General features: G+C 36.0%; 1 pseudogene across 1 annotated transcript; it reads left to right on the top strand.

The window, feature by feature from the left end:
• Positions 1–12,311: 12,311 nt before the first annotated feature.
• LOC111010904 (ABC transporter B family member 9-like) lies at positions 12,312–14,378 on the top strand (annotated as a pseudogene). The gene is made up of 2 exons (XR_015789734.1): positions 12,312–12,703; positions 13,741–14,378. The product of XR_015789734.1 is annotated as an ABC transporter B family member 9-like (transcript).
• Positions 14,379–14,474: the final 96 nt, after the last annotated feature.

Raw genomic sequence — 14,474 nt, 5'->3', positions numbered from 1 at the left:
GTACAAAAAAAATGAACTAGTAAATTCAACACCCAGCTCCAAGCACTTCAAAAAAGATGCACAAATTCAAATCACGAGTAAACACACAAAATGTTTTAGTAGTCTAGGCAGATAAGATTGCAAATAACTCCTATTCATCCTCGGCATTTAATCAAACAGTTGCGCTTCAAACAAAACAACCCCAAAGATTAGAAACGAATTCCCTAAACAAAACCCAACCAAATCCAGAAAAATGCCAGCAACGATAAGAACCCTTCGGAAACAAATCCCTCAAACAAGAGGGGTTAGCCAAAAACGAGAAACGCACGTAATCTGCAGACATATTGAAGGAATGGAAGAAAGAGAGAGGGAGTTCCGAGGAGTACCTTGGGGCATAAACCGTCGCTTGGTGAACTCCGCAAAGAAGCAGGAGACGCCATGGGCAGAATGGAGCTGAGCTTGCGAAGGAGTGCACATCTTGAATGAACCCTAAAAGTTTTTACAGGGGGAAATGTTTGGGGTTTAAGGAAGATGGCGTTTGAAGATTCAGCGGTGGGTGGCGAGAGTGGGCCTTCTCCACCGCACGACCTCCCAGACAGGGCACCACACAGAGACTGAGTTTTTTTTTTTTAATTATTAAATTATGTTTTTGAAAACGAATCCCCGCGCGCTTTCTCTATTAAACGCATCGTTTTAGTGTATGTTCTCAGTTTTTCCCTACTCGCTCGAGTAGCCATTCGCGCGTGACGATACGTGAGATGGTTTTGTATTTGACTACTGCAAGTGGCGCGTGCACTGCACCTCCCAATCGACTCGGCGGGCGGGGCTCCTGTTTTTTTCCTCCCAACCATATATTTATTTAATGCGGTATTCTTTTTCTTTTTTATTTTCGGGAGCAAAACGTGCAGCGATTAATTCGTTATTTTTTTCTTTTGAGCAAAGATTAATTCGTTAATTTTATTTGGCTATATTATAATAAATAAATGATAAATAACCCCCAAGTTTGAGTTTGGTTCAAAATGTCTCTATCTTCAACAAAATTTAAATAAAATAAAAAAATTCAATACTAAATTTGACATTCAAAAAAGATTCCATAAATATCATTGAGATAAACATTCATTAATATTTTAAATAGAAAGTTGACGTAGCATAATTATAATGATGTGACAAATTCTTTTATATTTTCTCTCCCTTGAAACTGAATCTAAGTTTTCACATGAATTGGCACGTCATTTTAACGTTAATAAAATGTCAACAGTAGTATTTATATTTTTGAAATTCTATACTTTTGAAATAGATGGCAAAGTTGGGGGATAATTTTTTTCTTCCTTTTTTTTGTGTGGTAACTAGGTGTTTTATTGTTATATAGTTTCTTTGAAATTATTTTTTATTAAATATAATTTTTTTTCAATACAATAGGGGATTCCAACTTTCAACCTCATAATTGGATGCATGTACTTTACTCCGCTAAATTATGCTTTAGTTGATTATTAATATAAAATATTCGTACATGATCGTATGGACTTTCACATATCCAAACCTTATCCATAAAGTAGGAGTATATTCTCATGGTTATTGAATTTTTGGTATGCCTCCAAACAAAAATAATTCGTCACTAGAACATTTTGATCATCTCCATTTTGCTAGGATATAGTGTTTGTTCACAATTGGGGACTTTTTTTTTTTACATTGCTTTTTCTTATTTGTTTAAAAAATATTTTATCCATCAAACTACTTCTAAGAGTAATACTTGAAAAATAGTCGGTCGTCTCTTCAAAAGACAACCTATGAATAGACCGTAGAAGACTCTTGAAGAGATGACAAATGTGGCTCCACGTCTAATTAAATTTTTTTTAATCCTAACAGGTTGTCTCTTTAAGACTGCCACCTAACGTGATCGTCTCTTGAAATAGACGATCTAGCTGGACTTTAGAAAAATAAAATATTTTTTAATCAAATGTGGTGCCAATAAAGCGCCACGTCTAAAGGAAGAAACTACCTTCAATATTCATAGATCGTTTCTTAAAGAGATAACCAACTATTTTTGAAACATTGTTCTTTAAAATAGTTTGATGGAGAGCGTACTTTTTTGAAATAGTTTTAGTTAAAGCAATATTAATAGAGAGTTCCACAATGGGTGCAATCTGTTCATTTTTATAATATTTTGATTAAAGATGGATATGTCTTAACCAATTAAACTTTAATTAGATTTTCCATTCTATTTCTCCATAAAAAAAAAGATTAAATAACATTTTTCGAAAGGTCATTATGAAATGTCGCACCTCCCCTCATTTTCATGTTTTGTAAACCTTTGATGACATTACCATCCATTTCAAATTATGTTATTTTTATTTTACCCTCTTTTTTTCATTTGAATCTCATATTCTCTCTCATTCTCCCTCTCCTCATTCTTCATCTTCCTCTCTATGTGGTTCTTTACTCTTCTCTCTCTTCTTCTCTCTTTTCAATTTTTTTAAATTTTTACGGATTTCAAACTTCTCCTTTTTTAATTCAAAACTTTTAGAATTTTATGGATTTCGAACTTTTTTTCTTCAAATTTTCTCAAAATTAAAATGAACAAATTATTTAAAATTTTTCTCTACCTCTCCCCTTTGTTTCGTTTTTTTTTCGATTTCGCATAAATTAATGAAAAATCTCTCTCCTCTGACCAAAGGATAGAAAATTGTTTATAGCCCACAATGCATTCGCAGAGAGAACAACGAAACAAAAATGGGGAGAACAAGAAAACGAGAGGAGGGAGAGGGAGAAAAACGAGAAGAGAGAGGGAGAAAAAGAACGAGAGAGGAGAGAGAAAATGAGAGAGGAGAGAGAAAATGAGAGAGAAGAAAGAGAACCAAAGGGAGAGGAGAGAGAGCGACAAAGAGGAGAGAGAGCGACAAAGAAGAGAGAGCGAAAAAGAGATCGAGAGACAAAATTTAATGAGTTTTCAACGTTGAAATGATGAATCTTTTTAATTTGAGAATCAATTATCAAATCAACAAAAATTTTCCTATATCTTAATATTTTAATAATAGAATTCACGCAAATCTTTTCAAAAAATGGAAGAACTTAAAGCCCCCTCTCTGAATAGAAAAAAAAAAGACTTTTTCACAATATTCCGGAATGTATCATGGCCCTATCTATTCATCTGGCCCTATCTATTCATCTTTTTATTAAAAAAAAAAAGAGTTTCGCATCTCTCCGAGGCCGAGAGAACAAATAGGCGTGAGGAAGAGGGAGAGAGGGGATTACGAGCCCTCCCCGAAAAAAATCCACATAAATCAACTTAAATGTTCCAGCATTGATATTAAAAAAGAAAAAAATTGAAAAAAAAGAAGAAAAAACAGAAACAGTGGATTCCAAAAAAAAGAGAGAGAGAGCGAGAGAGAAGAGAGGGAGGAATTTTCTTTGATTTTTTTTTAATTCCCCGTTTTCTGTTTTTTCTTTGATTTTATTTATTTATTTTAATCCTCTGTTTCTAATTTTTTCAGTTTTTTTCTTTTTTTAATATCCAATACATTTATATGGAACATTTAAGTTGGTCTACATGGATTTTTTTTAGAAGATTTGCGTGAATTCTATTATTGGAATATTAAGATATGGAAGAATTTTTGTTGATTTGGTAATTGAGTTTTCAAAGCTTTCAAAACTAAAATCTTTTTAATTTGACAATCAATTACTAATTCAACATATTAATAAAAATCCTCCCATGTATAGCTTAATCTTCAATTACTGAAATCTTTTCAAAAAAGGAAAAACAAATTCACGTAAATGTACACATAAATGCATAGATATTTAAAAGAAAAAAAACTATTTAAAAATATTTTGTAAAATTAAAAAAATTTTGCGAATACTTTTAAATTCGAAAAAAAAAAATGCAATCTTGGACTAAGAGAGAGAGGAGAAAACGAGAGAGTGACAGAGGAGAGAGAGAGCGAGAGAGAAGAGTGAGAGCGATTGTTTTTACTCGCTTTCCTCTCCTCTTTCTTTCTCTCTTCTCTCTCTTTTTTTTCTCCTCTCTTTCTTTCTCTCTTCTCTCTCTTGCTTCTCTCTCTTGCTTCTCTCTCTCTTTTTTTCTCTTCTCTTTCTTTCTCCCCCTATTATCGTTGTCTTTCTCTTTTCTCTCAATTTTTTTTCTTCAATCTTGTTTGATTTTCTCCATAATCGAGATATTTTTCAGTTAAAAAAAAAATGAAATTTCTTATATTGAACAGAACTCAAATAGCTTACTCGTTGGTCAAATAATACTCAAAAGATTTTACAAAAAAAATAAACAAGTGAGAGAGAGATTTTTCGTTGATTCATGCGAAACCGGAAATAAAGCGAAGAGAAAGTTTGAAATCCATAAATTCTAAAAATTTTGAAGAAAAAAAAAGGAGAAGTTTCGTAAAAATCTAAAAATTGAAAAGAGAGAAGAAAAGAGAGAAGGGAGAATAACCACAAGGACAGAGAAAATATGAGGGGAAATTGACATAAATGGCCTTCCAAGAAAATATTTTGCTCAAATGACCCACCCCTAAAAAAATGCTTCTAATGGCCAATTAGTACTTTTTCTGACGCGTCAGTGGAAGTAAATGTACCCAACTACCCCTGAAAAAACGACTAAATTCTCGGGCGAGGTCGAAAATTTCACGGGCGAGAAATGTAGAGAATTTGTTAACCTACATTAATTTCACGTCCGTGAAATGCATCTGTCTTGATCGAAAATTGAAGTTTTTCAATTAAGGAAAACACCTAACTCGCATATTCAACAAACATTCCCACGAAGGACTTTAATTTTCATCAGTTCATCTTGTACTCAGCTCTGAGAGAACAAAAAGAACTACGTACCTGCAAATTACCTCTGACTTTTCCATCTGAAAGTGATATTTTTGTACATCAACAAGGTAGGTGATATTTATTTTTTAGAATATGTTGTTTTCACCTATGACTTGCACATTTGCATCTTTTGTATAATTTTTTTTCGTTTGTAATTTTAATTATGAACAAACTATTGCATTGATTTATAAAATTAATGTAGGTCAAAAAATACACCGGTTCGCCCATACTTCAATGGCGAGTTTCTCCCTAAAAAATGGGATCCTCTCTTGAGTTAGAGTCGCGAGATTGGAACCCGTTACATCGTACTCAAAAAACTTAACACAGAAAATACCACAATCACTTGAACCAGTCTGCTGTGGAGCCCCGGTTACTCGACGGATGCGCCATGGTACAGTGGGTATGGTAGGCCTCAAAACCCTAACTCCGGTTCTACACATCAACGCTGGGAGAATGACGCTCATCGGCTTCAACTCCTCCTCCAGAGTAGCCGGTGTTGTGATTCCCATCATAGAATCTCATACGATGATCTCACCTTCTTGCATATCGATGCAAACCATGATCCAATGATTTCCACCGATGTTGTACGGCAAGTATACAGCATCGAGGTCCAGCCACCGTGTCTCATAGTTTGTGTGAGTGCCGTCGACATAGCTCATGATCGTTTTGTATCGACTCTCCCAGTCATATTCTTCCGACACTATTGCTGGAATGGCATTGGGGGCGATCAATCTCTGGTATATACCATCGGTCCGGCGGAAGAAGTTCTACAGTTGACAATAGAACATGATTAGATCATGGTCAAAACCTATAATACTACGCAAAACTTATAAAACTACATAAAAGCATACCGCAAGCAATATGTCACCAGTCGTGAATCTCTAGAGCACAAGTCGGGACGCTGCTCCAGCTTGTTCCGTGTGAACATGAACAACGAATCGATTACCTATGCGTACCGATATTGTTACACACATGAAAACAACGCTATAAATTAATAGTATAGTTTTGATTCCGTACCTCGCTGGTCAGCCACTTGTCCGACGTTAAAAGGTCACGAAACCACGTCTTGTCCTTCTTACCATAGCACGATTTCCACTTCGCATGCTTCATGGTAGGGCTACTCATCCAATTGTGGAACTTGGTGACCTGCTCAGGAGGGATCCGTACTAGTGGATCATACTGGATAACCTTCTTCTTCCTCCCGTCCTCCATGACCACAAACGATCCACGAAGCTTCCACGATGCCTTCCTCTTCCGAGAACCACGTCGCGGATTCGGTGGTGCAACTGGCTGCAATAGCACACGAACCTCATCTCCATCCACGTGTGATTTAACCTCCCCCGTTTCCTCCACGTCGGAATCCGTGAAATCGTCCATGTAATGTTCCTAAAGCGGTACTATTAGAATAACAATTATTTCCTAAGCATAACGACAATAGAAACCAACTACGTACCTTGTCGGTTGAGGAATCGGTTAATTGCAAATCAATAATAATGTGCTCCACCGGTGTTGACTCGACACATTCTTCGACTTTATCCTTGCCAGATTCGTGTTGCTGCAAAAAAAAAATTATTAATAAATGCAGTGGAAAATGAATACACATAAATCACATAACCATTCATACCAAACACTTCGGTGTAGGATGTCCCCCCAAGTCGGGTCCTAGAATGACCCGATCGTGAGTCGGAGGAAGTTCTTCGACTGCTTCATCATGTTTCTACATTAACAAACCACGTGAGTTCAATAAAACTTAGTTGAATGTCCAAACTCGCGACGTATATAGTACGTACCTTTACAGTATCGACCACCTTGTCATCACCGCCGGCGCCCACATCTCCCGACCCATCTGCAATACCAACATTAGGCGCGGTACAATCAACCAACCCAGCACCGGCATCCTGCTCGATAGGATCTCCCAGCCCAGTACCGGCATCCGCCTCGGTGCTCTCTCCCGGTCCACCACCATCCCTCGGATCACCACGATCCCTCGAATCTGTACCATCTCCCGGCTCATCACCATCTCTCGGGCCAGCACCACCGCCCGGGTCGGTACCTTTTCTTCTCCTCATGTCATCCGCGTCAACAGGTAAGCTCTACATATTCAGCGACACGTTAATAACAAGTAGAAAAAAAACCAAAAGTATAAGCCATAACAACTGACTATTGTACAAATTTTCGTACCTTAGCAAGTCGCCTCAAATACTTCCTGATTGCTTTCAATTCAGCCTCCATGCCAGATATACGCTCGCCAATACGCTTGTCCATCTTCTTCAAGCGCTTCTCAACCTTCCTCAAGTGCATGCTAGATGTGCGAACGTTATTCTGACCTTTAGAATCGGCAATGTCCGCACCGATGTCTCGTCCCTCACGCTCAGCTGATGGTCCAACAGCATCACCTTGGCCCACATCAGGCTCCTGTGGGCCCTCACATACACCTGACTGTGGTCGAGCATCATCGCCTCGACCATCAGCAGGATCCTCTATGCCCTCACGTACACCCGCTTGCCCAGCATCAACATCCATGGCGTCGTCGTCATCTGCTTCAGGTGGTTCGAAGGCTCGCCTCATGAAGCTCATCTCAGCATCACTTGCCTCTAATCTTCGCATTCTTCCCTGTGTGAATCATAAGGTACCCTCGCGGTAAATATAAGAGTTAATTTGCAATGCAACAAACAACCAACTCAAACTTACCGTTGTAGACCGAAAAATCTCCCAGTCGAGCACATGCCATGCAGCCGAATGGCCACACCTCCATCGGAGGATACGTGGTACTGCATCCTTAAAAACTTTATTTGCGACCCGGCCAGATAGGGAAGATATCACCTCGTACGCCCACACCTGTTTAAAAAAGAGAGTCACATTATAAACCATAACCGATGACAAACGATCCATAAATATTGGAAATGTATTTATGTCCATACCTGGAACACCCAGGGGAAACCATACAGGCTATATGATTTCCTCAACCCTCCATCCTTTGCCATCTTGGTTGGGCCACGATGAAGACTACCTATCATCTTCTCGAACGATAGGGACGCCCAGTCGTAGTTGCAGCAGACCTCCCAGTCATCCACTATTCCTAACAGCGTCTGGTCGAACTTCACAGTTCTCTCCCTCCCTAGCAAGACCATTTTGACCATGTAAACAATGGATACCTTAACCGCATCGAAGTCATCCTGAAACTGGGCGGCTTCATATAGGTCTTCTAAATCACTCAAGACAAGGTCAGACCTATCGTTAAAGTACAGAGCCCTAAGTCTATGAACATGAGTATCTTTCCTAACTAGGCTCCCGTCATACTTAAGGCCACTAATAAGGTCAAACTCCCTCCGTCCGAACGACACTTTCCTCCCAAACAGGTTGAAACTAATACTGTCCGTCGTACTATCCTCAACCTCTCTAAGTAATATATTGTGTACCAATGGCCCGTTAAAAACGAAGTCCACGTCCAACAAATGACCAAATATGGTTTTCCTAAACATGGCTAGCTGTCTAGGGGCCAATTTTCCCTTAATAGCAGTCATTGTCTTCGCTAGATGCGATAAACAGGACACGTTTGCAGATGCATAGATTGCAGGGTCAATTTTCGGTCTCAATTCCATACTTTAAACCTGAATATAAGTAAAAACACAATTCAATATCATAGCCATACAAAACATATGCAAATTTAAAATGACAAAGCGAAAAAAAAAGGTCAGGCAATGTTCTGTTAAAATTCTGGAAGAATTCTCGGTCGAGATCTCGCCCCGAGAAATTATATAGCTTCACAATTCTCTCGGGTGTTTTCTCGTTGTACCTCGAGCGTAATTTATGTTCAATTTCTCGTGCCAATCCAAGGCGAGATACCACCGAGAAATAACATATCACACTTAGCGCTCGAGATAAAACGTGAAAGCAGCCGACAGAAATGTGAAGCTGTATAATATCTCGGGGCGATATCTCGCCCGAGAGAACCCCGAGAAATTTAACAGACGCAAACCACCCCAACCTTCATTTCTCGTGGTACCTCGAACGAGATGCCTCAGATGGATTTTTCTCGTTCGTATCTCTCCCGAGAGAACCCCGAGAAATTTAACAGACGCAAAGCACCCCAACCTTCATTTCTCGTGGTACCTCGAACGAGATTCTTCGAAGCTCTTTTTCTCGTTGAATCTCACCCGGGATACCCCGAGAAATTACACCAAGAAATTAACCCCAGATCTCCAATTTGCTCGTACTTTCCAACGAATTCTAAATACTTTCTAAAAACTTATCAATCTCGCCCGAAACCGTAGAAAGCCATAAATCCAATTCAAGAGGTTCTCAAAACACACGACAATTTCTACCTAATTCGCCCGAAAGACATAAATATTTCACATAATTGTTCAAACTAAAACCCTAAACCCACAACGTCAAAGAAGAACTCCACAGCGAAATTAAACATGACCCATTACTATTAAGTGTAGGTTTAGTGAGATGAGATCCTAACCTTGGTTTCGCGGGCGAGGTGCAGGTGAAGGCGTTCAACGGGAACAATCCGCGAGGCGTTGAAAAGCACGCACGATAACAGAAAAATGGGCGAAATGAATAGGAAGAAATACACCAGAAAGATTAAGAGAGGAAGAAGGAAGAAGAAGTGACTTGAATAACTTCAGTGGTTCGAGCGAGAAAGATCAAGAGAGGAAGAAGGGGAAGAAGTTGAAACGCATGAGAAAGATGAAGAGAGGGAAACCAACGGTTGTTTTTTAATTGAGGGTATAAACGTAATTCCAACATTTTTAGATTCATTATTTTAATATGGTGGTCCATTGAAAACAATTTTTCAATTGTGGGCCATTTGAGCAAATAGTTTTTTTCAGTGGACCATTTATGTCAATTTCCCTCATGGAAGAATGAATGAAAAAAGAATATCCTATCTCACAAATCCAACAAAAAGGAAAAATTAATTATCTAAATTTGAAAGACAAACAAAACTTTTTCTATTTATTTTAGATGTGAGTGTCTGAGTTGGATACATATACCAACTAAATAATTTCACAAGATAACTATTTTATTCTACCACACACATGATTGTCAAAGAAATTTTTGTACGAATTTAATATCTTTTCCATGGACAATCATTATATAATTCAAACATGCATTTGTCGAAGTCGATTTTACTTTTTTTTTTTTTCATTTATGTAAATGGTCACTAAATCAGTTACCTTGGTTAACCTAAATACTCTAAAGGCATCAAATTAAAAAATCTCCAAATTATCACATTGAAAAAAATTATTTTTTTTAATATAACAAAAACAGGAGAAGGATTAAACCTCTAACATCTATGAAAAAAAAAGATATCTTAATAGCTAAACTATATTCATATTGAGATATTATCGAATATTTAAATATAGGTAATGTACGGAGTGGTTACACCACCAACTTAATATTTACTTTTTAACTGATTGTAAAAATTCTTTCCATGAGTACTGGGTCGTTCTTTTTAGTTTATTTTTCCTTTTTGTTCCCTGATGAGAAATAGTATCCTTTTTGTTATTTAGTCTTTAATCTACTAATGTGTGTATCAACATTAAAATACAAGAATGATGAAAATTTATTAATATAAAAATATATGTTTAAGGACATAATTGAAACCTTTTAAAATGTTTAAGTTCTATAATTTAATGTGAAAAGCAACGTGTGATTTTATAATTTTTAGGTTTGTTTGAAGTTCGTGTACTTAGATATTGGAACGGACATTACTTAATTTCTATGTGAGTATACATTTCACTTATAAATGGACGTTACTTCATTAGAACCATTGATACATTGATCATAAAATTAAAAGTCCATGCTCTTCTAGTCCTTAAAATCCTTAGATTTATTATATTTTTTTATCATAAACTTTTCAAATGTCTAGTTTGATTTTTAAACCAAAAAAAAAAAGTCATTTTAGTCCTCACTATTATTTTTATTTTAACAAAATAAAAACGGTAGATTCAAGTATATATTTAACACATGCGATCAAGCATGTATTTCAACCACCTAAGTTGACTGTGAAACAAGTCTTAAGTGCATGACAAGGTAATCCTAATAACCAAAATATATAGTAACTTTTTTTTGTAAATATTTCTTTTAGTACAATTAAAAAAAAAAGTTAATAACCAAATTATTTGATTATTTTTAACTAGACAATCATTTAGGCCCGAATTGATATTAATTATTTTATTTTAATATTTGATATTTTTGAAAATTTAACGTATAAATACTTCAATGTATTTCTTTATTTTGCTATGTTCTCACAATCTAAATTAAATTCTAAAACTAAAGAAAATAATTTTAATCTTTCTTTTTTCAACTTTGAAATTTTGGCTAAGAATTCAAATTTGATCGTAAGAAATGTGGGGAAAAAAAACACAAAACAAACAAACGTTAACTTAAGAAAAGAACGACAAGAGGACAAGTGAAAGGAAAATCATGTACACGCATGGCAAAAATTCAAAGACAAGTGATTTTGGACAATAAATTTGTTTCCATATTTTCAACAATCTGCTTCCTCAATTTTAATTCATAATAATTTATTTCTTATATTCTTAAATTAGTAACAATCTAAGTTTGTAGTTGATCTGAACTTAACTCCGCACTAATTTACACTTACTTACAACTAAAAAGACTCACAACTTCTTAGTTAGAGATATATATCAATCACTAAACTATGCTCGTTTTGACAATAAATAAATTAGTTTGCATCAAATGTAAGCTCTGTATGATAAAAATCCATATTTAATTTTTATGAGATTTTTAAAACTAAATTGTTGTAAAATTTAAACCATAGGAAGTTGATACTAAAATTAAGAGTTAAATTATTGTGCGACTAAAATTAAAAGAGTAGACTGTATTTTTTCACCTAGAAGATGTAAATATATTGTTACGGTGAAACGATGGAAATGATGAATGGATGGCAGAGGGTGTCGTGTTGGATGGTAACAGGACAAAGACAATCGACACGGATTCTAGGTCTGTACTTACAAACAATATTACGACAACACATTGCTTTGTTCGACACTCAGACCATCGCCGGCGACGTCGCCGGCCGGATGTCTGCTGTGCTGACACTGTTCTTGTTGAAGATGCTGAAAAGGTCATTTCACACCCGCCCATCAACCCGAACCCGAAGGACACCGGGTTTCTGAATTTGGGTTTTCCGGTTGCAGGTTGGGAAATTCATACACTTCATCTCAACTTCTTTTTGGTGGTTTTGCTGTTGGGTTCTGCTTTCCGGCCGTCGCTCTCGCCGGCCGGAAAATATACTTTTCTCAAAATATTTTTATTGGCAAATCCCTTCAAATAAAAATAAAAAAGTAATAAATGCAATAAATAAAAAAGTAAAATTTTCTCAAAATATTTATTTATTTTTGTTTTAACCTTTCGATGGAATAAGCATTTATTCACTTAAAAGAGTACTTTGTCAAAATCCAATTATCATGCACCCGACCCAAAAAGTAATAAATGGGGACGCATTATCAAGGGATAAATATGAAAGCACCACCACTTTTTGTCTCTCTATATCTTTTTTTTTTTTCTACTTTAATTTGAGGGGGAAAATTAACTGAGAGATTTTTATTAATATTATTTTTGTAATTTCAATCGCTGGTATGTGCCTTGTGCCAGTAGAATTTGGATTTCGTCTCTCTTTGAAAGAGAACCGAAGAAAAAGAGAGATGGAGAAGGAGATCAGAAGAGAAGTGAATTATTAGATGAAGAGAAAGTACCGTTTTACAAGCTTTTTTCGTTTGCAGACAATTTCGACGTCGTTTTGATGATTGTCGGAACGGTGGCCGCCGTCGGCAACGGGCTGTCGCAGCCGGCGGTGATTCTCATTTTTGGAGAGCTTGTTAATTCCTTCGCCTTCTCCGTTAACAATTCCGTCACGAAGGAAGTGACTAAGGTATTGTACTGTACTCAATTAGTGACACCTAAACAGAGAAATGTAAAAATAATAATAATTAAATCTCAATTTCGTTCTTCATGATATATTAATTTCATATAACTTCGTTTTAAAGTTTAACATGTTAATTTTATTATTTAAATTTGAAGGACTATGGTCTGGTTATTGATTTCAATTTTGAGGCAAACGAGCTAATGGTGGGGTTACATAAAATTTGAAAATTAGAGATTTTTTTATTTTTTTAAATATATAAACTAAATAAATATATAGTTCTGTACTAAATCACGTAAACTACTCACCACATGCTTTATAGCTTGTTTTATTGCTTAAACTACAAGTTTAGTCCTTTAGTTTATGTCTAATAAATAGCAAGATTTAAAAAAGTGTATAATAGATAATTTTCAGTTTTGTGTTAAATAGATATACGAACTGTACATGTCTAATATGTCTTTGAAGTTACGATTTTGTGTCTGATAGGTCGTTCTTTAAGTTAACTTATCTATTCTACATAAAATTAAATTTTGTGTCTAATAGAACCATTAACTTTCAGTTTTGTATCTAATAAACACGTAAATTTTTTTGGAACAAGATACAAACTTCTCATTGAAATAATGAAAATGAAATACAATGTTCCAAGGATAAGAGCCTGTAAATTTTAAAAAACGTCGATTAGGTCACGGACATACTAGACATAAAATTGAAAATTTAGGAATTTATCCGACACAAAATTGAAAATTTATAGATTTACTAGACACTCCATAAACTTATTAGACACAAAATTGGAAGTTGAGGGACTAAACTTGTAATTTAACTGTTTTATTTCGGTAGAAATATTGAAAGATGACCATAAATCAACCATTTAAGAAATGTTTGATTCATAGGTAATAAGTTCGGTTTGGTTTAGATTGGAAAGTTTGGAGTTGAATAGTATGTCTTTGAAGATTGCAAAACAATTAATTGTAGAAGACTGAGTTTATGACCTTACTTGTACTACGTAAACATCACAACTCAAACTTCTTTGAAAACTTAAAATGCAGACAATTGCTTTGGCTGGTGAAGGTGGGAGTGGAAAATCAACTATTATTAATCTGATAGAGAGATTTTATGATCCTGACGAAGGTTGTGTTCTTCTCGATGGAATAGATATAAAAAGACTCAAACTTAGTTGGTTGAGACAACAATTAGGTTTGGTTAGTCAAGAATCGAGTCTATTCGACGACACGGTCGTGCCAATATTGCTTACGGCAAGTAGGGACATGCCACTGAGGAAGAGATAATTTTAGCAACGAAACTAGCTAATGCACACAACATATATTCATTGCCTAATGGCTACGACACCGTTGTGAGCGAAAGAGGTATGCAGTTATCTGGAGGACAAAAGCAGCGGATAGCCATTGCAAGGGCCATATTGAAGGATCCGAAAATCCTTTTGCTTGATGAAGCAACAAGCGCACTCGACACTGAGTCAGAGCATGTTGCACAAGATGCATTAGAAACAGTGATGGTGAATAGAACAACCGTCATTGTTTCTCACCGACTCACTACCATCAAAGGAGCTAACATTATAGTAGTGATGAAGAATGGGGAGATCATTGAAAAAGGAACGCATGAAACTTTGATGAAAAACACGGATGGGACATGTGCATCTTTGTTGGTCCTTCATATGGGTTCTTGACATGAAGAAAAGGAGAATGAAAAATCAATTGCAGAGTAACGGGTTGTTTGCTGGGTGTGCTATAAGAATCATGGGCAAGTTGAATGCTACCCGTCA

The sequence above is a fragment of the Momordica charantia genome, assembly GCF_013281855.1.
Source record: "Momordica charantia cultivar OHB3-1 chromosome 3 unlocalized genomic scaffold, Mcharantia_2.0 BLBB01000003.1, whole genome shotgun sequence".
In the NCBI taxonomy this organism is placed as follows: Eukaryota; Viridiplantae; Streptophyta; class Magnoliopsida; order Cucurbitales; family Cucurbitaceae; genus Momordica; species Momordica charantia.
This window is presented reverse-complemented; position numbering and strand designations above follow the sequence as displayed.